This window comes from Athene cunicularia (genome assembly GCF_003259725.1).
Source record: "Athene cunicularia isolate RWA chromosome 7 unlocalized genomic scaffold, athCun1 chr7_part1, whole genome shotgun sequence".
Lineage (NCBI taxonomy): Eukaryota > Metazoa > Chordata > Aves > Strigiformes > Strigidae > Athene > Athene cunicularia.
This window is the reverse complement of record NW_020799107.1, coordinates 1484894-1507031: the sequence shown is the minus strand read 5'-3', so window position 1 is coordinate 1507031 and position 22138 is coordinate 1484894. Positions and strand designations below refer to the sequence as shown.

Here is a 22138-nt window from a genome sequence, read left to right as displayed (position 1 = left end):
GTTCATGTACCTCTAGCCTGTAACAAGTGTTGGTGAAGGCCAAAAAGGAGCTGAGTGTAAAGTGACACCCGCTTCCTTTCAAGGAAAGCTCAGAAGAGGGAAGAAGGGTGGAAGTAGAAGGAACACTTTGGGTTTATAAATATGAATAGCTGTCACCAGCTAAGCCATGCCTGTGGCAAGCATAGAGCTCATGGAAATTGGGGGGAAAAAAAAAAGGCAGGTATTACCATATTCAAAGACCATGATCCTGCTCAAGTTAATGAAAGCTGAATGACTCAAACTGCATCTGGAGAGTGAAAGTCTAAATGCCATCATAGCTGTATTTAAGGTATTGTTCCAGACTCTATCATCACATGATTAACCAACTACTTCTGGTAATCCAAAACAGTAACTGCATAGAAAAGCATTCTTTTTTTTTTTTTTTTTTTATTCCATGCACACCAAATACATTCCGTTTTCTACAGTCAAATATGCCATGAGGGTTTGGGTGGGTTTTTTGGATGTGTGTTTTGTTGTTTTGGGAGTTCTTATTAAGTCTTTCCTACAAAAATGTAAGATCAAGCTCTAGGCACTCCAATCTCCTGTAGTTTTCATTCACTGTTTTAAAACTAAGGTAAGTGCTTTTATGAGTTAATTTTTTACATCCTTCATTTTGGTGATAACGCCTGTCCTATTGAGTTTAACAAGATACATATTGTGTTCCTGCTGATTCGTTCCCTCTGGGAAAAAACGTGTCTTCCTGCTCCTTACCTATGGGACACATTTTGAGGGATTAATTGCAGGTGTCTCTCAGCCATCGTTCCCCTTGCTTCCTAAGTAAATCTGAAATTCTATGCCAAAATTTGTTTTCAAATAAGGTAGTGAATGGATATGTCTGAGAGTGTGGAGTTTTTAATCTTTTGGTGACATGTTACAGGTCAAATTCTAAATGTTCTAAATGTGACTGTCATGAAAACAAATTAATTCAGTTGTTATTTCACACTGGGGTGGGGGGGGGGGAGGATGGTGAAACTGCAGATACTCTGTCCATCCTTCAGACAGCTTAAAAAATAGCATCCAGGGCTGTAGTTTTAGGGTATGTAGTTTTCTGTTAAACAACTTCTACTGTACTCCTGTCATCTGGCAAATGCAAAGTGAATTATAAGGGCAACTGGATGACAACAAGGAAGGGAAAGATTCAACAGAAGCAAAGTGAGGCATTGAAATGACTGGGATTACGGTAAAAGTCAAGTACTATGTGTCTTTAGAATTCAGACCTTGAGTAACAGCTTTGATTTTGCTGTAAAGGTTTCCTTGCACAGCTGCTGTTTTTCTTCCTAAGCATTTTGAAATATATTTACATCTTAAGTCTGTTTTGTGTTGTATGTCAGAAAAAGGGCGCTATTCAAGGGGGATCTGAAAAGTATGAAATCAGGCCGCTGCTGCTGTTTATTACGTAAAAGGCATTTCTTTGCTATAATCTACCCTCATTGCATAGTGATGTTCTCCTTAATCACTTTGGCCATTTTAAGTATATACTGAACAGAAGATGTGTCTGGGTTTATTTCCCTTGTGCTCACACCTATTTGTTTCTTTCTTATCAGAAAATATCTATTCATTGCTCCTATCTCATTCTTTTACATTCATCTGCATTAAAATGTGTGACACTCATTACCTCAGGGTTTGTACATAAATTAGTCTCCTGCATCTAGCAGTTTTACTCTTTCTGGTTATTGCATCACCTAGAAGTAAAAATATTTTTATCCTTTAACTATTTCTTAGTTCAATCAGTTAATTTTTGCAATTCAGTTATGTTGAAGTCCTGTGAGTTTGACAGAATAATTGTAATAAGAACGTTCTTCTCCCTCCAAACTCAATGAACCCAGAAACTGTAAAACCCACTTTGATTTTTGTGCAAAAAAGAAAGTTTCTGACACTTTTCTAAAAAGAACTTTGAGAGTTATTTCGATAGAAAACTTACAAGTTTACAAGGCTGAGCTGTATCAGCCTTACCCTGTAATAGAAGTCCAGCACCTAGAAGGTACTTGATATTTAAATGTGAATTTCTAGTGAGCTACTTGCTATTGTTTTCAGTCCTTGAGAGAAAATCTTTGAGCAGTCCTGCTAACTGCTCTGTAATCATAATGGTTTTTTTACACCTCAGAGTACTAAAATATTCTGTATGTAGGTATGTTCACATTAATTTTTCACATCATTTAAAAAACTTACCATACATAATAATTTATTGTAATAACATAAGATGTTCACAGCAAATTGTTAAATTACACAGAGAATGCTTTAGTGCAAAAAGGAAAGGTAAATTTGGTTATCTAAATTAGGTCTTGATAATTAATGCTGATCTTTAATCTTTGCCTAGTAGATACATAATAAGCCTTCCCAAAACAATGCATCAGATTTCTAGCATCTTATCCAACTAGGGGAACCAAGTGCTACTAATATTTGACTCTATAATCATATGATCATAGAACTGCAAAGCCCACTAATGCTCCTGGAAGGACTTGGATAGCACATCTCTCTCACGCTGTACTGAGACCTTGCTAGATGGAGGATCATTCTTTCCTACATGCCTCTTTTCTGACTACCAAAGCCTGTCCCCTTTGCCAATAACAGCCGTTGTCCCTCCGGACTGACACACTGTGCAGTGAGTGCGTTGCTTTCCATCGGCTGCACCTACTTTGACAGGTGTAAAGGTGGGGGAGATTGTTTATTCCTGGCATGAAGAAAGTGCTGCTTGATGTTTGACTGGCAACAGCTTCTGGAGATAATGCAAATTGAATGGTGAAAAAAGCCTTAAAACTAGATTAGGAGCATTTGAACACAGACTTTATAATGTGGCATAGAATAGTCACACTTTAGGTTCCAACCATGTTGCTTTTCAAGTAAGTGTGTAACTCTATCCCAGTTGAAGAATTAAATATTTAACACTTAAATGTGGTTTTGTAATGGGGAGAGTTTGTTTCAGTTACCTGTACACATAATTCTAATCTACAGATCAGTTGCCCTGGTTTGAATCATGTATGTTTAACACAGCAAAACACATGTATCTAAACTTAGCTTGCAATGTTGAAGCAACTTAAGGTATTTGACATATATTGGGTATGTTAGATATGTACAGCTGATAACTAAAGTTTATCATACTAACTCTATATAGTTAAATGTGCAGTTTTTCCAGCAGAAACACAAAGAATATTAGTATCATATCTGAACAAACTACCTGTAATTATTTCCTGTGAAAAGTGACGTAAAAGCAACAGGAAGCAAGTTAACTCTATTAATTCTCTGATATTTGATGTTCTATTGTCTGACGCAAGGAAAAAAAAAAAAACAAAACAAAACAACAAAACTTTATTACTAGTATAATCTTATTTCTGTAGTGCAGAAATTACTTCACAATTACATAACCATGTCCTTTGCACACTTTGATGTCTTTTGTTTGTAACTCATCTCAAGGGAATCCACAAAGCCACTACTGGAAGTCAGAGAGGCAGGAATTATATGTAGTTTTCATCACAGGTTTTTTCCCAAAAGCGCCCTGTCTCATGGCCAGTTCCTGGTAGCAGTCTCATTCTGATAAACATCCTCCATGTGTTCCTTGTCCATAAAATGTTACCCTGGTAGTCTTCAGTGGCACTCCTGTGGATAAGAGGCTTAGGGAATGCTTTACATCTCTTAGAGTAAAATCTCTAGTCTCTTTTCTCCCCCTGTGAAGACAGAATCCAATCATCTCCAGGATAGCCAGTAAGTACAGCAGGATATTTAATTGCTTTCTGTTATTCTAGCTGAGGAGACTGTTACCAGGCAATGAAATGGTGAAATATAATAAACTTCTACAGAATTGTTAAGAAAGTTGCAGATGCAGAGCAAGAATTTGAATCTGCTCTAATCTCCCTAACTCTAAATCTGTAGGTGTAAACCTGAGGGCAGAATTTGGTTAGTTTATTAAACCAGGAATTTCAGGAAGTCAATTAGCTTTTCTTGTCCCACAGATTGTTTATGAAACATCAGGGGGAGCAAAGAGAGATAAGCGCTCCTTCACCTTGCGAGCAGAAGCAATAGACCTGGAAATTTAGGTTTATTTTTTTAGATTAAAATTTGTTGTGGGCATAAAAATACTCTTCCATGAAGTTGGTTCAGAAGCGGGAACCATGATATTAGATGTAATAATGACATATTGGACCATCTCTTGTGTTAATTCAAAAGTGTTACAAGTTTTACAACTTTTTCACATAGGAGGGTTGGGTGTTAAAGCTCTACACATGGTGGAGGCAGTATGAAAGCCTGTTGCACACTAAATGCTCTCAGCAGCTTGATATAAATAGCGTGTAGCTGTGCTAGCAGTATGGATTATTTACTTTATAAAATAGGCAGTTTAATCAGTAAAGACCTGCTGGATGTTTAGAAGAAGAGTAGACATGTACAGAATAAGTGAAGAATAGAGCTGAATCAGGGGTGTTAAGTAGTAACAAATGAGAAACATGCTCTTAGTGTGTTCCTCACCAGTCTCTGATGACACATCATAACTATTTTCCCACCAGTCATGTGTAGAGTGTCAGTGGCATATTCTCAGAAGAAGCTCAAAAATAAAAAATTACATCACGTCCTTTTGAACTTATCTTTTAGAGTTGTTTTAGACATTAAACAGATGAATAATTATGTGAAAGTGGTAGAACAGAAGATAACTTAGCTGTCCAAATGGATTCACCAGACACCTGCATTTAAAAAGAGTTATGGTAAATTTGTTACACACTTATCAGGCGATGAATGTTATACACTCTGCTTAAAAATGGGGGGTTTTGGTTAAGAAATGTGATATATAACTGAAAATGTAATTCACCAGTGATGGATCATCAATAGCTTAAGCCAAATAAGAGTTAGGGGTGCCGCCTCAAGTTATATCTCAAATCTACGGGTAGCAAGACCATGGTGTCCCCAAAAAACAATTTTTGGAGGGAAAGCGTTTGGGGAACAGAAGGGGTAGTCTTCCCAAACCCATTTTTACAAAATGCTGAAGTGTTTGAATTCAGATAAGGTCTGATCTTGGCTAAACTGTAAGTAAATTGAGTTATGCAATTCTACCAAATCAGGCTGGCAGGTTACATATGCACATAAAATATCAGGTTGCATGATAAACTGTGAGAAAAAAGCATCAGCCTGTGTCTTGAATTGCTTGAAAAGAAAGGGTGTTTTACATCACAGCAGGTTAAAACTTTATTAGGGTTCTGGAGCACCATTAGCATAATCTGTTTACTCTCTAGGCAGGTGATGATTGCTCCTGGATAGACCTACGGGAAATGAACATTTTGAAAGCACAAAGGGGTGCTCAGTGCAAGGAGAGATAAATTCCAAAGTTACTGGGGACCAAATGAATATTAAGAAATCCTTCTCAGCAGGTTGGAGTCAGGAGTAAGCCTTGAATCTTAACTCCCCAAGAAGGGTGCTGGTAATAAAACAAAAATAAAACAAAAATAAAAATAAAAAAATAAATAAATAAAAAAAAAAAAGATTCCCAAAGCTAGGTTCCCTGTATCCCTCAGGATATAAACTATGCAAAAGGACTGAATCTCTGAATAGCTGTGTTAAGAATCTAACAGCATATTGGCTGAATAGAGAGGAAGTAGATAAAACTTCTGGTCTTGCGATAAGTAGATTTTGTATGGTTCCCTCTCGTTTCTGTCCTCTGTCTGTAAATGCTTTGTACGTAATTCAGTTATCTGTTTTGGCTTTAGTATAAACAATCTTGCTACTTGTTCTTAAATAACTTGGATTTTAATGACTTCAAGACACCTAACGAACATCAAGGTATCCCACCCTTTACAGGCATGCTTTAAACTGGGATGCTGGACTATTGTCATACCGTGACCTCCCACTTTCCTCCAATATCACTCTAAGGTATCCAAAGGATAACCAATTGTCCCGCCATTAAGGTGCACAGACTACTCTAGATGAAAATTCAGAGTTGTGAGTCAAAGAAACATCTTTGGATTGGAAGCATTAGCCGAGAAGCTCCTTGGTATACATTAGGAGAGCAGGGCCTGTGCAACTAGTCATACTTGATGTTTCCTGTCACTGAATGTTGGCAGCTTTCTGCTCAGTGTGTCAGCTCCTTCTCCACAACATAGGAACATGGGTTGTATTTTAGGGAGAGGATACATTGACTTAGGCATTGAAACATTCACCACATATATTCTTTTAGAGAGTCTAGGGGATATAGAGGCTTTCAAAAGTATTATCACCTTGCGTAGATTGTGCCCACATAAATCTTTTTACACATTTACTTCTATATGGTTAATATACAAGCTCCTAACCCAAACTGGTAACTAACACTGCAGCAATCCCAAAGGTACCAATGAATCAACAATACCCTCTTAGAAAGTGATGTCCTTTGTCAATTTCAGGGGATTTGGGAGGAAAGTGATAATCAAAGAAGGGTTTAGAGGTATTTTTAATTTTCCTGAACTGGAACTCTACAAACTCAAATCGTAATCAAAATTGATCTTCATAAATTTTAAAAAGTGTCTTGCCCGTTAAAATGTTTCCTTAGGGTTTCAAGTACTACTTAGTCTTTCACTCTATCGAACTTGTTCTTTTAAGGTCACTGCCCTTGTTCAGCCCACAAAACTTCCTCATGGCTTTTCCACTAATCATTTTTGCTGCCCCTTTCTTAGTTCCATTTTTCTTTTGACCTCATATTTGCATTTTTAAAATCTACTCCTATTATCCCAATTTACACCCTCATCTTTATTCCAGAATACCCATTGCCTTTATGATTTTTCACTTGGTCCCACAAAATCTTTTTTTTAAGCATTTGATTGTTATCTTCCCCCTCATAATTTGGTCTATTCTTGTCATTATTCTCTCTAGCTCATTCTGTTAAGCTTCCATTTAGACACTAATATGTTGTTGCAGGTGCAACTCTGTTAAAGTAGTACTGGCCATTAAATTATTTTAAAGTTATAGACATGAGTTGTACTCCTTTCTTCTGAAGAAAATTAGGAAAGGAGACAGAGTGAAGCTGTCTGACAGAAATTCTATATTGTGTTTCCAGTTGAGCATCTGTCCTGATATGTAACTTAGTGGGATTTTCTTGTGCTTCTAATTTCAACCTGCAAGCCTGTGTATTACAATGCTTGTCTTAATTCTTTCTAGTGTACTTTAATTATTTGCATCCATTTACAAGTCTTGTTCAACAGACCAGTAGAAATGATGATGCAGGATGTCTAACTTTGAAGTACTAAGTGATTTTTAGGTCTATACAGGTATTCTACTGAAAATAAAAGTAAATTTTTTGAATGGTAGATGTATTAAATGGCTTCCAAGTTTTGCCCCTCCTTTCTCATCACTGATTTTAAGTCACTTTTACTTCATGAACATGAACTACAGTTCATATTAAATTGCAACGTCAAGCTAATGTTCGTTGTCAAGAACAAGATCATCTAGACACCATTGGAAGAAAGCTCTAGAAAATATTTTTCCTGTATGTTCCTGTTCATTAAGGCTCAGTTTTCCGTTCCAAATAGGGTGAAAAGACAGCATCTCTGAGGTTTTATTGCAGGTTGAAGGGCCTGCCTGCGCAAAGCTGACTTTAAGAGGAAGACCAGAATCCCTGGATCTTCCTCTTCTTGTGTGGGGAGAAGTGGCATATATGGAAACTCTGTCATGCTTTAGGGTTACTGTCTGCCAGTATAGGATGTCTGTGAGGATGGTATTACAAGGGCACCCTTTGCTATGTCACACAATAAATATGACACATGCAGGGGACATCAGACTTCCTGCATGTAAGCTGCAACAGGATGCCTAATATCAGTAAATGCCACAGATTTCCAGATAAAAGCCAACCATGAGTGAAAAAGCTAGTGCTATTGCACGTAGCTGCAATAACTGCACATAAAAAGGAGCTCTGAATTCTTTCACTGAGAATGGGACCAATATACCAAAGTAAAACAAGGTTCTATCTAGAAGCAGAAGCCCTCTGGAAAGCTTAAAAGTATCGCTGGCCTGATCATCTCACGCTGGTAGATATTCCAGGGGATCTTCATGTATGTGATCCTGGAATATTAAGAGCATTCGAGAGTTTGCCATTGCTGAGTTAATTCTCTATTTCTAAAGCAACGTCTTAAACTTTTTCCCAGAGATATGACAGTGGGAGAAATCTAGGAGTAGGAATCTTAATCTAGTCAGAGCCTGACTATTGGGAAGAGGGACGTATGAATGACAAATAGCTGTAACTGCTTTCCAGGTGCTTCAGGGATATTATTGTCCAGTATGAAAACTGCCAAGGCTGAAGATAAAAAAGGATCTCTCATAACCTGTGTCGCTTCAAAAATTAGTTAAATGTGTCAAATGAGCTGCTCTAATGTTCTCAGACACTTCCTTTCAGGCATTCTTCCAGCTCAGTAATACCTTCTGAATTTTCCCTAAAGTACTGCTTTAACATATCTGCCATCCACCTTTTCAAAGGGGGAGGTGAGAGCAGAAAGCTTTTTGACACTGCCAATTCCTTCAGGCACCTGACTCAAGTGACACTTGTCTCTTCCAGATTAGTTTCCATTTTGCCTCTCCAGGTCAACCTTTTCCTTTCTTCTATTAAAGCAGTGAACATATAATCGTGTGCATTTTCCACCTTTTTAATTTTGTCTGAAATTGATTCTGACCCTTTGGTTTTAATTACCCTGAGACAATCTTGAACTACATTTAAAAACCCTCTGTGAAACAAGCTCATGTTGTACATCTTAATTGTATTTTTCAAACTGAGGATTCCTGCCATCCAGTCTTCAGATATATTTGAACTGCATCCTGAAATAGAGGTTTGTAGTTAACACCCACCCCCTCATCCCCCCACAAAGTCTTTCTGTAGAGCAGTATCTCCAGTTAATAAGAACCCAATTCCAGTTGGGATGTAGAGTAGCTATTAGACAGTAACCCCTTCTATTCTTTCAGGGAAGAGGCGAGGGTGAGGTAGTGCATCTAGTTAAGAGCATTAGTTGTTCACTTTGGGCCTTTCTTCTATTAAAATTTTCAAATGCATACCTGTAACAAAATCAGCTTCACAAGTGCAATTAGATTAGTAGAATTTCAAAACTCGTGGCTTTTTATTATTTTATCTGTCTTGTCTTGGCCAGGAAGAATCATTATTATCATTCCATCTGGATAAAGGATTCTTACCACCTCCTCAACAATTTGTTCGCTGTTATCTCTATCAGTATGCACTCCCATCCACTTTTCCACTTTATTATCCCTGGTTGCTAGCTCTGGAGGAAAACAGCAAGAGGTAGGACTAATAGGAGAGTTAAATTAGCCCACTTTCACACACCACTTTCAGTAAATCTGCACCTGAATAGAAGTCTTCAGTATCCAGAAGGAAGAATAGAAGGTAAAAACTGTAGCTCAAGAGAGGCAAATCTGTGACTGACTCCTCAGATGAAGGACATTGCAGGTATTCCCTGCAATGATGCTCTAAATCCATTTCCTCCCTTACCGTAGGGGAATGTCAGACCTAATGCTACTCAATATCTCTTTACTATAATTATTGGCTTAACCTTAAACCTTCCTCTCTCATACAAAAGAAGAAAGCACCTTGACTTTGCTTAGATGGGGTGTCAATTCTCTACAGAGAAGCACTACTCCTGTTACTGCAAGAAAAATCCTCATGCAGATAGTGGAATTAAGCTAAAAATACAACATCCAGCATCTTCTCTTTAACAGAGAAAGACAAATCGCTGCTGGAATTAAAAACCCAGCTTTACTTCCTGAAAGAGCTTTTCTTTTCCCTGCACTTCATTCTGTGACCAAAAATTCTCCTGAAAAAACTCATACCGTTAACAGCTTGTTGTGATGACCATAACAAAAGCAAATTTTGTGCTTCTTTTTCAGTGCTAAACAAATAAAATTACTATTTCTCCTCTTTATTCTTGAAGTGTTAGGTATGTTGTTATTAACCCAAATCACTAGGTTTGAAAACAGTGAATCATTGTCCCCCATAAGTAAATGGAAACCATTCCAAAGAATACACAGGACACTGAAGAAAGAAAAAAAAAAAAAAAAAAAAAAAGCGCAATAATTACTGTTACAGTGTACATTTGTGTATTTTGGGAAACGCTGTAGGCAGTGTTCTTATGTTTCTTAAAGTAATTATAAATACTTAAAGGGTATTTTGGAGTGGTTTTTTCAACATTGCCATTTTAAATTTGCAAAGTCTCTTTGGTGTGTAACTTAAGAGTTGAATGTACAAATAAAAGTTCTAAGTAAGGAAATAGATGAAAATACCATTATTCATTTTAGTTAATGTGCAACCATTGAGAGGAATTCTAAAACAAACCAGTTACTCCCACAACAGATATCCCACTCTGGAAAGAGCGTGGTAATTTGTGCTTGACAGTATAAAGTTAAATGCATGTATTTTTCAGATTTACACCAGATAAATTGAGAAGCTATCATTTATTTTCAGGTTATTGATCATTAATATATCTGATAAAACCCCAACCTTCTAATAAAAAACCTGATCATATGAGAAGTGTTAATCAGTGGAGACAGAGTCTATTAACAAGCTGAATGCTGTGTACCTAATTAGGTTTGGCTGATCTAACTGCTCTCTGAACCTGTCTCCTGTGCTTCCTCTAGAAAACCATCCTCAGGACACAGCTAGTTTTCTATTCCTGCTGTGCTGCCTTAATCTAGTAAACTTCCACCTTTGAACTAATTAAAATATTTTACTTCCTTAATTACAAGATGCTTGCTCCATTCTTCTGCAAGACCATTTACCTTGAGTCCATCTCTGCATTAAAAGATTTTAGATTTGGGCATATCTGAGCATTAGTGAAAGAGAACCAGAATCCATTTTGACTGTAAGTAGAGAGATCTGATCCCTGGAAAAGGAGCTGTGCTAGTTTGAGCTAAAGTTAATAAGACATTCTTGTAAGTCTTCAGACATGGCTAGAGTAGTGATGGTGTAGATATTGAAAAGGTGTTTGTCCAGATTAATAGTTTTTCCTATATTATAAAATGCATCGAAGACATTAAATATAGAATTACAATAGTTAGATGCAGTTCTCTTTTTTTTTTTTAACCCAAATTCAAGGGAGCATCAGGTTTTGGATTTAGGTAACACCATAACATCATGCTCTGTAGGCAGAGAAGTGGCACTGGGCTTTGATTCATGCTGTCAGCAGTCTTTGGGTGTCATAATCTAGGTTGTTTTGGTCTTCTGTAAATGGCCATGACTTCACTTTTTATGCTGCATAATTTGATTTAAAATACATTTTAAATATTCCCATAAAAATTTGCAAAGGTCAGACTAAAATGGCATAGTCAGGCAAATGTGAGGCAGCTTCAAATATTCTGCAGTTCAACTTTAATTCTACCATCATGGCTCAGGAATTGTATGAAACCAGTATCGATAGTTTCTATTTAGTGTGCTGCACTGCTAGTTCAAGCAAGAAAACTGAGTAGCTGAAAACTAAACAGTTACCGAGTATTTTTAACCTTAAAAATTACGAGGGAAAAATAACAACATGTAGTCTTGCAAAGATGAATGAACAAAGTACTGCTATTCCCTTCAGCACACTCTCAGAGAACTTGGTTCAGGCTTGGTGTGTCTTGGGAAAGAAAAAAAAAAAAAAGTTATTACATTTGATTTTCTAAGTAGTGGGTTTTTTTTAAAAACAAAGTGTCTTTTCTGGTAATGGGCATTACTCCACTTCCAGGCCTATAACACTGGAGCTAAAATTACATGCGTTATAAATACAATCTGTCATAAATTTACATGGTGCCAGTCAGCAGTTTGAAATGTAGGGTTTGCTTCCTATACATCTAGAACAAAGACTTTGGTGGATTTGAAATTTAGCAAATTGTTAACATAAACACAGAGTAATGGTAAGAAAATTATCTAAACTTCTGCAAAAATACAAGTACCAATGATTTTGGACATATCACACTTTCTCCCTCTAGTTCATATTTTTTATTCTCTTTTATGTATCCTTTTACTTATAGTGGTAATTTTCTTTGTTTATTTTACTTTGATCTTTTAGGGGAAAGGGCCTGTGCTTAATTTATTTGTAGAAAGGAGGCTAGTACCTATGGCTCAATGTGTTTGGATCCTCACATTCTGCCTTCTTGAGAATATGTATGGTAGCAGCTTCATTCACTTGCTACCCTTGACAATTCCAGTTATACTTTTCCTAAAGCTGCTCTGCAGGAGTGGGGCCCAATACAGCAAAGAAAAGATTTCTACAGACTGGCAAAAAAAAAGAACAATACACTCAAATTTAATGTTTTAACTAAATCCCCTCAGCACAGAAATAGCAAAGGATTTTCCTTCACACAGGATTGTCATTATGAGTAAGCTGGACTTAATAATTATAGGCTAATAATATGAACATGAGCAAATGAAGGCAAAGCAAAGAGGCAATGTATTAAGGCAGACAGTGCATAATTTCTGGAATATCTGTAGTGCACACTTTTTGCAACAGCTTTGGGCAGTTGAAAGCAATGGAACACCTTGCTGCTGACAATGAAATATACTCTGAAATTTTCTATGATGGCTCAAAGAAACTAAAAGCTAAAACTATCTTCTTGAAGGGCTGAGAAAGAAGGGAGCTTTTCTTCATGTGCAAAGATCTCTATGGGAAAGAAAGCAAGCCATGACATTTAATGATAGCTGTGCAGTACTGCTTAATTGTAGATGTTGGTTTTATCTTTTATATTTTCTCTCCCATTGTCATTAAAAAAATCTCCATTGAAACTAAACTAGCTTTGAAGTTTAATCCAAAGTGTATTGAAGCGAGCATATTAATTTTAGTAGGTTTTGCATCAGCTGTTTGGTATACTGCATTTCTCAGAGCCACATAATATTTGGGAGCAGTATACATATACTTCTCTGCATACTAGAGAGGCCTAAATGTTACTATCAAATAGAGAAAGAAACGATGTCATCTTCATACTGAATTCCGTGTGTGTGAAGCATTTTATAAAAATGCAGATTTGTTATGTTGTTATGGTGGTTGTTATGGTGTCACATACCTGGCAGAAATCAAGATTTTTTTTTTTTCTAATTTTTTTTTTTTTTTTTAATGTGAATGCAGTGTACCTAAAAAACAGTCTGGCTTTGTAGGATTTCTCCAGAAGTGAGAATCTGGAAAAGATGCAAATGCTTGGTAGTCTCACAACAGGAAACATTCCTCCCACCCCCCCTGCCATTCAGACGAAAACCAGCCACACTTTACCCTCCAGAACAAATGCTTTTGTCCTAATTTGGTGTATGGTCATGACCACATTTTTCAGTAATGATTGTGACATGCAAAGGACATGATTCAGCAAGACCCTAAAGCGCGTGTCTCACTCATAGCACATTTATATTCCCATTGATTTTATTTGAAAGGAGCTGCTAAGCAACTGAGTCAAGGTAAGTACCTGCCTGTGTAAAGCCAGCAGTATACTTTAAACTCTTGAATTGAGGGCTGATAAAGGGTAAGTGCCTACGTTCCTTTATAAACTTGTTTTATCATCATTTTCAGGGAAAAAAAAATAAACTAAGCAGATTTCCTTTAGGTTCACTAGGTGACTACTGGAAATGATTACTTCAGGGTAATAGAAACCAAATAATCTTTTTTCCACGTTCTCTTGGAACACCACCAGCCACAAGCACAATGGGGGGTGGAGGGAGGAAAGTCTTGCATCCCATTGTCTCCACAGGACTCACTGTTCCCTACTGAACATTAGTGTCAATTTTTCCAACAGCGTACAGATTTGTCAGATGGAAGGTGTCTTTCTGCCAAAGATAATGTGTATGTTTTGAGTGTATGGGTTAAGAAGAAAATTGTATCACTAGCATATGGCTGGCTTGTTTTTTAAGCACTTCAATAATCATTTCTACCTTGTAGTCTGTGGATGTTTGAAGTACTTTAAATTGTATTAAATACTAGCTTCAAACATCTCAACAAAGTAGTATTGCTATAGGGATCTCAAAATTATGTACAACCTTTTAAATATCTTTTTTTTTTTAAAGATCAGTGTTGAAATAAGTTCTTTGAAAAAGCTCTAGTGGTCAGCTTTTTTTGTGGGAAGTTTCTGGTATCTGGTTTTGCTCCTCCTAGAACATGACAAAGTGAAACTAAAGGAAAACATTTTTTTCCTTCTCTCTGAACTTATATTAACAATGTGCTTTTTTTCCAAAAACAGAAGAGAGTTTCAAGACCATACAAATATTACTGTCAAACTTTAAACCCCTGAAAATAAAGGCAGGCTACAGAAAACAAAGTCTATTGAGTAGAAGCTGTTTTTATCAGGCATTAACTTCAGTGATGCTGTGAAAAGCTGTTCCAGTGTACGTTTGCTATGCAAGCATCAAACAGGAACACATTTTCAGGCTGCCTCTTCCTGTATGATACTAAAGGAAAACTGTTTTCAGACTTAATCTAGGAAGGTTATTCCTCATCAGTAGCTCAGGTACAGAATACATATATATTCTCTGTCCTCTACGTCACCAGGGTATGGCTATTTCAGAGACGTGCTATGTAATAACAGTCAGGGGTTAGAGACTTCAAAGGCTTGCAGTAAGAAGAGTGACCTGACTGTGAAGAGAGATAGATAGCTTAAGTTTTACATTTGAGCCCTTATCAGCCACAGGTTTGTGTCTCTTAATGATTCCTCTGTACTTGTCATTATTCAGTTACAATTCCACCTTGGCAAGTGCTGCCACAGAGGAACCTTAAAAAAACCCCTTCTGATGTCCTAATACCAACACGACTTTTCTGGAGCTGCATTGGTAATAGCAGTAGGAGGAGAGAAGAGTCAAAGAGGAAAGACAACTTCAGAGGAGGTCTAGATAGATGCTCTATTCTAGGCCACCTCCCAGACTGAATACGTTTGGATTTGTAGTATTTCAAATGCTCATGGTCTGTTGTGAACATGACTGTCCCTAGCTTGCATGGACCTCACCACCAGTACAGACAACTAATGAATATTTTTTTTCTGGCATCGTTAAGAAGACAGACTGGTTTTGGGGAAAAACATGACAAAATGCACACACACAACCAGGGGCCTGCTGTCAATCATTTCTCCTACTCTTCTATTACACTAAGCTATTCTGGTGACATAGGCCACATACAAAAAAAAAAAAAAAAAAAAAAAAAAAAAAAACCCCAGCACATTACTGAATACAGAAGTAGTATACTGCTCTTCTCTGCTCTGCCTAAAGAGTGGATGAATTATTATTTACATTGGCAAATGTTTTCCAGCTGCCTCACCAGCTGGAAATTCAACAATTTGGCTCTGTTGTAATATACACTGTCAGAAAAGGACATGACAGTGCTGTCCCCAGGAGGAAAAAAACTTGCTGGCCTGATTTCCTACAACTGGAAACTAGAATGTCTGTCCCTGGGGCTTTTACACAGTTGAGAACATAAATTTAAGTCATGCTGGGAAAAAGAAAAAGAACGTGGGCTCCTTTTGCTGAGATCCTTGAAAATACAAACCACTGCCTTATGAAGACTGAATAAACTCTGAAAAGGTTTCTGTGGCCAAGTTATTTTCACTATATCTGTCAGACTAGGAAAGCACATTTTCTGAGGACAAGAGAGCAGAGCTGTTTGTGGTCCTTATTTAGATGGCATTATAACCCAAAATGGCTGGGTGACCTTGCTGGTGGTTCCAGCCAAAGGACTTAACATGAGCCATAGCAAGACAGAAAGCTGTGGGATACCTGAGGAAGCCAGAACTGCTCTGAGTGCAATGAGTAGACAGAGAAGTTTGGGGGCAATTCCAAACTGCCAAATTCTCAGTCTTATTAGTTCCTCCTCACTCAACTTTCTGAACGATTGCTGATCATCTTATATTGGCATGAAGACTGACTCTCTTTTGTGCTCAGGATATCATTGACTTTTGTAATGAACGCTGCTTCTGTGCTGTTTTGCAGTGCAACACAATTCGCGTTAAAAGAGAGAATGGAAAAAGTTGCAGCAATTTTGATCCACCCCACCCTCCACTGCAAAAATGACTTTTCTCTGCATTAGATTTTGGATTACAGTTAAAGCTATCAGCAGTAACCTCTGAAAAATAGCCTATGGCTGTTTTGCTGTTCACGGGGCTTGTACACTGCACACATCTTGGCGCACAACAGTTAAAAGTTTTGTGCAGCAATTTGAAGTGTCCTGCGAAAACAGCAGCTCTGGTTTTAGAACCAGAGCACTACCATAATATTGGTTTTACTAGCTCAAGGTTCAGTTTCAATATAATAATAAATAAAAAAACCCTGTTCAAACAGCTCCTTAAAAATACAGTATTTTAAAAAAGAAACTGCATAGATAGGAACTATTCCTGTTGAGGGAAGTGACTATAGGCCATGCAGTCTCTCCCTCCTTGAAATGAGGAAGAGGAGAAAGAGAAATGACAAGAATCAGACACTGCTGTCCTGAATTATGAAGTTGGCACTCAACATCATGTAAGTGGACTGATCTGTTCTGTAACATGTGCGCGCTGCTCTCAAGAAGGGCATGCATGCAGTCGTTTCAGGCGTGTCATGGCTGGCAGTTTGTTTTCTGATTCACTGTTGTTTAGAAGCTGCGTAACTAAGTCTGTTTTCATCTAACCAGTGATAGCTGTGATACTGTTAGTATCTTCTGAGAAAATGGGGCCAAAATTTCTATACTTCTTTTAGGGTAAGAAGTGAGGATTGTATTAAAACCAAAGCTCCCTTGTAAAAACAATGGATTCTTGTCATTCTTATGCTATGAATTTGACACACCCTGTAATATAAATAATGTTATCCTCGAATTACACTGTCCAAACTAAGTACTTTTCAGCCATTTGAGATAAACTTAAGTAAAACTCCATGCGCTGGTTTTGGAGTGAGGATTTCCTAGAATCTGGCCTCTGCTTCACATGGGACTTTGGCAATGAGCCAGCCCAGCCCAGGTACGTGTGAGCTGGAGGGCCCCAAACAGTATCTTTTCACGTAACTGCCTTTGCCCAAAATATTCTTATTCCAAACTTCCTTGAAAATTATTAGTAATTATTGACTTTAGTTTTACTTTCTATTTGGCTTTAAGAAACAGTCCTTTAAGACTAAGACCTTTAAGAAGCTCCTGTGTACAATTTCCTTCTTTGCATTATATATATTGATTTGCCAAAGGATATTATGTCGTGCTTCAGAAACTTATTCTCAGAATTTTAGTGAACTGGAAATTTAATAGATTGCAGGCTTTCAAACTTCAGATTTTACTTGGAATTAATCCAGTGGATTTGTCTCTCGTATATTTAACATTTAATTAATAGAAAACTAATTCTTAAAATGTGAATAAAATTACAGTGGTTACCCAGCTACAAAGACTTATACTAAACTACCTGCAAAAAATAAAGAAAGATGATTCTCTGAAGTAAATGCTGTTCAAAGGAAGGCTATGAATCAGGCACTGTATTACGTACAAGGTTTAGGTAACTACCTAAGTGGTCTGATAGCCAAAAGCCACGGTGAGGCTGCTTTCAGTGAGAATCACTAGCCACTCTCTTTAATATATGAACAGTGTGAAGCACCTTCATGGGTAATTTTTTTATTTCTAAGAAATAGCTAAGAATCCTCAGCAGTAACTTATACTGAAAAACTATTCAGTAGAGAAAGCCACCTGTTGGGAGCAGTTCCATCAGCAGATATATTTATTGAGAGATGACACCATGATTAAATTAAAAGAATAAATATCAGTTCACTCCCAAGACCTTGAATTTTGCCCCTACCTGTCCAAAAGGCAGTAGTATTTGTTTTCTTTTTATTTCAGCCTTGAATTATATCACTGCTTGCTTGTGGAGCGTTTTGGTATACATTCAGTAATGTAAACCTGCTATAAAGAACAGCTTTTGCTATTCAACATTTTATTTAAAATTTTCTTGGAATGCTCTGCTTTACCAACAAAAGGCATGAACTCAAACTCATATGTTTTTCTTGGAGAAGTCCATAGTAATTTCATTAGAGCTACCATAGAGGCTCATCTGAGTTTACCCTTTGTATATATGGAAATGAGGTTTTAGTTATAGTTACAAAGTGAGAGGTAAGAGAAAAAAGAAGGGAAAGCTATCTGAGAGGAGTGGGAAGACATAAAATAGTGTGAGGGAAATCAAACATTTTCCAGACATAACTTTTTTCTTTTTTATTTTATTCCCAATTTCAGTGATGACAAAACTGGCATTTTGTCTCTGACTGGTTTGCTTCCCTGAGTCTGACAGTCTGTTAGTTATGTCAGCAATGTTAGTCCGACCCAACCATTGCAGAAATGGCTTCATCTTCTCTCTGCTTTTTTATTGGCATTCCCACCCTGGAGTCTTCTCAAAGCCCTCTTAATGCATGACAAATATATCACCTGACATGTCAGCAAAGATGCGTGACCACATCCCCTCTTTCACAAGCAGTCTCACTAGTCCCGTGCTTGCTTGAGGAAATGCTTCAAAACTTCTCTTTCTTTTCTAAAGGATAATGGGATTTATTCATCACGTATTAGTCTATCCTGCTGCTACTATAGCTTGCTCTCAGTGGAGTTACTACTGGTTTACAGCAACAGGCAAGTGAGGATGCTAAGTTATGCAGCTGAAAATAGCCATGAAACTAGGCCTCCCCTTTTCTCTGACTCTTCCCAGCTTCTAGCTGTGCAGCACTCATGTGGCCTGTCTCTCCATGTAATTTCACTGATATTCATCTCTAACTTTCACATTTCTTGTCATTTAGACCACATTCTACATGTCCCGATGCTTCAACTTTTTGTACATCAGCTAAAGTTTACTCTCTTCTTCACAACTGTTTATGCTTAAATTCACACTCCTACTTGTGTCATTAAAGCTGTAATTACCACCCAACTGTGCAAAGCATTTTGGGGCAACAACATGGAAAATAAAGCTGTAGCACCTAGTAGTAGTGATCAATGGTTGTAGTTAAAAGTTTGGAAATTGAGGTGTTACCTAATGTCACTCATACTCCTCCTGGTATTTATTCTTCTTATTTATTTTCTGTAGAAATGGGATAGGGTTAGCATGCTTTTACATCATGGAATACAGGTGGAACAAATACAAAAATGTAAATTATGGGGGAAAAATGCAACAACTTCAGTGCATGCCAGCATTTCAAAGCCAAGGTCATGTACTTTTAACATCTATGGCACCCTGAAGGCCAGCATCCTGCTGCTCCCTCCAATTCCCATTTATGTAATTATCAGGCATGGAAGGATAAACGCAGCTAAGCTAAGCTAACTCTTTCTCTAAACTGTGGGCCAGTAATCAATAATTTTGATTTTGAGAGCCTTTCTGTTGATTTTAAATTTTGTTACTGGTACAGTGGATTCAAAGAAAAGCAAACAAATCACCTGTTTCATAATTTGCTTTATTTCTGTAAACAATATTTTTGTTTGTTTTCCCTGCCAGTGCATGTTCTTGCCTCCTGTCTTCTCTGTAGGTGTCCCTTTGAGGCTTTGGATCTGTGACAAAGAAGGGGTGAGGCTGTATGACATCCTTTCCCATTCATTCAAGCTCAAGTTACTGAAGCACGTCCACAGTAGCTCATATTGTCTTCCCTTTCCACTGCTGAAATTTCATAGATGACAAGTCCTGAGGTATCCAAAAGAGGTAGCTAGTAACTTAAGGACGCCTTGGCTTCCTGATTCTTCCTGCTGATCATGGAAGAATTTCAGGAGTTTAAAATTTGTCATTTCCACTTCCATGTACAACAGAGGTGAAAGAAAGGGGGAACTTCACCCCAACTGCCTACTAAAATAGCTTCAGAAGAGCTTGTATTACTGAGCTAAGTCTAAGTCATAGATAAAGACTGCCAATCACCAACCCAGTGGTTAAAAATTGGCCGGGACTAACATAAAAACCAGGGATCTTCATTTTCTTACATTAATCTCCTCACTGCTTCTTTCAAATAATGTCAGAGACAGTATCATTAAATTTTTCCATTCTGTTTGAGAGGAGAGTGTAAAACAAATTCCTCAGCACGTAAAGAGATTACATTAAAGTCAATATTTCCTCTTTGGTGAGGTGGGTCAGTTTTGGAATCAATCCAGTTTGCTTTCTTAAGTGTAAGCCTTTAGAGGAATTTTCAGTTTACCCCACCCAGCCAGCTAGCACAGCTTTGTTTAATGTTTTGAACTCTGCCTGACTCCAGCAGAGAATATCCCATATTTATTGATACAGAACTCTTCTATGGATATGACCATAAATTCCAGCAATCTCACCCCAGTCATGTGCTGAAGGAAGCAGCTGTCTGGCCTTTCCGTCCCATCATATCCTTTGGTATGAAGATGAGATCTTTCTGCAACCAGTGCATACAGAAAAGATGCCACAAGCAAACAGGTGCTTTCAACAGGCAGGAAGGAAGGGAGAAAAATAAGCAAACCCAAGTCTGCAAGAGAGGAAGAAGGCTGTGACACACTGTCCTTGCTTTTGAATATATTCCATTTTGAATCTTACCCCAGCCCTGCTACCAGCAAATGCCGTGTGTCTCAGATCCAATGAATGGGCTTTTGACTGCTTTAGACAGGAGGACTGGCAAGTTATGTTTAAAATAAATAATAACAAAAAAAGGAAGAGTCATTTAATAAAATAAAGACTGCCCAGCAAGAGTTTTCCTGTGGATAAGCTATACTAGCATTTGCTAGCTTTGCAAAATTAACCAAAGGTCTATGAGCCATATTGGCTTTTTTCAATATTGCAGAAAAAAAGCTTTGTGTGGAACAAATACTTCAGTTGTTGCTGCAGCATCACGCCCTTTTGCTTATGTCCTTTGATGTTTATGTAACCTTAACTCTAGAACCAATGAAAAAGTTTCATTTTTTTTCCACTTAAAATGTCAGCTTGTATTTAAAAACAAAATCAAAAAGCCTAACACTTTCCCACAAAGAGACCAACTAAAAATTTTCTAAAACAAAGATCTTAAAAACCTGCACCTTGTTTTGGCATGTAAAAAAAAAAAAATATATATTAAAAAAAAAATCACGGGTCTCTATTTAAACTAATTTCTCATATTTACACTGGTATCATATTTGAAATGACGTACTATCACTGACATCAGTACTTTTGCTTCAAAGCCTACACGTGTGCCCGTACACGTTTATATACTGTCCAAACAGGGGAGTATGTACACGTTGTTGTAAGAGAAGGGTAAGAAATGTTTAAAAAAAAAAACCAACAAAACAGAACAGGACAAAAAACAAAACTAAAAAGCTCAGATGGATTTCCATTTTTGTCCCACCTTATGAGTAAAGAAACTTTCAAATTATACTTTCTAGGTGGTGTAAAACTAGCCAGATATACTTTGAGTTATCACTGGAATTTATACAGTTGAAGCTGATTAGAGCTAACACATTAGCAGGAATGTGAAAAGAACATATATTGTCTCTACTAAAAAGTATCGGTTTTATATAAGGCCTTGGAGTTAAATAAACTTGGGCTTTAAATTAATTGCAAACAAGCCAAGTAGTCCTGAGGCAGTGAAATCCCCCAGAGGACGTCACTGTCTATTTCTAAGTGTGAGCTTTAATCACAGAATCACTACTTGCTATGTTTATTTAACCTCACTCTGATGCTTAAACACCTTTGCTTATGTCCTTGCCATAAACAAAGTTTTTGCTGCTTCAGCACTCAAACTCAGTGCCCTCTTCTATAGCCTGGGAATAGGTACATATCAACCTACTGATAGTGAAAGTACAAGTAAATCTGTGCGATGCAAATAACCACATATGGTTATATAGTAATACATCAGTAAATTAAAATCAGAAGAGAGGACTGCCAACAGGTCATATTTTTGAGATCCAGATTGGAAAATTCTGTAATGTTTAGCCATTCACTATCTCCTCAAGGTTAATTCTCCCTCTTGCTATCTCCATGAATCTCTTTAGCAAGCTGAATAATACTTGTTGGCCATTGTCAAATTAGAAATGGCATTTCTGACTTTGGTTCAGGCTCTCAGAATGAATGAAATGCAAGGACAGAATCTAGAAAAACGTTTTAAAGAACAGGAAGGAAAATATACGTCTAAGTATATACACCACAAACTCAGCTATTTTGGCATTCAAACCGCCCTAAATTCTGATTAAATCTTTGAACAAGATGATTTCAAATGAAGAAGGAAGTTGATGTTTCAAGTCATTAACTTGGGGGGGGGGGGGGG

The 22138-nt window shown here is 37.3% G+C and overlaps 1 protein-coding gene and 1 long non-coding RNA gene across 4 annotated transcripts in view; one reads left to right on the top strand and one right to left on the bottom strand.

Annotated features, from left to right (window-relative positions):
- The first annotated feature begins 3717 nt into the window (after positions 1 to 3717).
- Positions 3718 to 22138, top strand: part of SLC39A10 (solute carrier family 39 member 10) — a 64921-nt gene continuing 46500 nt past the window's right edge. For 2 of the 3 annotated variants that reach the window (XM_026852191.1, XM_026852193.1), the window contains exon 1: positions 16328 to 16432. The gene's annotated coding sequence lies outside the window, so the exon portion shown is untranslated. Of the gene's footprint in view, positions 3739 to 16327; positions 16433 to 22138 lie in introns of those variants that run through there. The other variant, XM_026852192.1, reaches the window with a different exon arrangement.
- The window catches only part of LOC113482019, a 6237-nt gene continuing 3453 nt past the window's right edge, over positions 19355 to 22138 (bottom strand). Inside the window, exons 2-3 of the long non-coding RNA XR_003398771.1 lie at positions 20205 to 20371; positions 19355 to 19637 (exon numbers count right to left, since the gene is read on the bottom strand). This is a non-coding gene — a long non-coding RNA (uncharacterized LOC113482019). The remainder of the gene's footprint in view (positions 19638 to 20204; positions 20372 to 22138) is intronic.